This window comes from Corvus moneduloides, chromosome 28, assembly GCF_009650955.1.
Source record: "Corvus moneduloides isolate bCorMon1 chromosome 28, bCorMon1.pri, whole genome shotgun sequence".
NCBI lineage: Eukaryota > Metazoa > Chordata > Aves > Passeriformes > Corvidae > Corvus > Corvus moneduloides.
In genome coordinates this window covers 2,407,092-2,407,468 of record NC_045503.1, presented here as the reverse complement: position 1 = coordinate 2,407,468, position 377 = coordinate 2,407,092, and positions in this window count along the sequence as shown.

The following is a 377-nucleotide window of genomic DNA, read 5'->3' as shown; positions in this document are numbered from 1 at the left end:
GCTGTGCTGCACTGTTCCAGCACTGTGCCATGTGGGTCCCATGCTATGCCGTGCCAGCCCCATGCTATGCCAGCCCCGTGCCATGCCAGCCCCATGCTGTGTTGTGCCAGCCCTGTGCCGTGCCAGCCCCATGCCGTGCCAGCCCCATGCCGTGCCGTGCTGTGCCGTGCCAGCCCCATGCCATGTCAGCCCCATGCCATGTCAGCCCCGTGCCGTGCCGTGCTGTGCCGTGCTGTGCCGTGCCAGCCCCATGCTCTGCCAGCCCCATGCCATGTCAGCCCCATGCCATGCCGTGCCGTGCCAGCCCCGGGCTCGGTGCTGATGCGTGTCCGGTGACGCGGCAGGGCCGCTGGGCGGCGCCCCGGGCGCACCGGCGG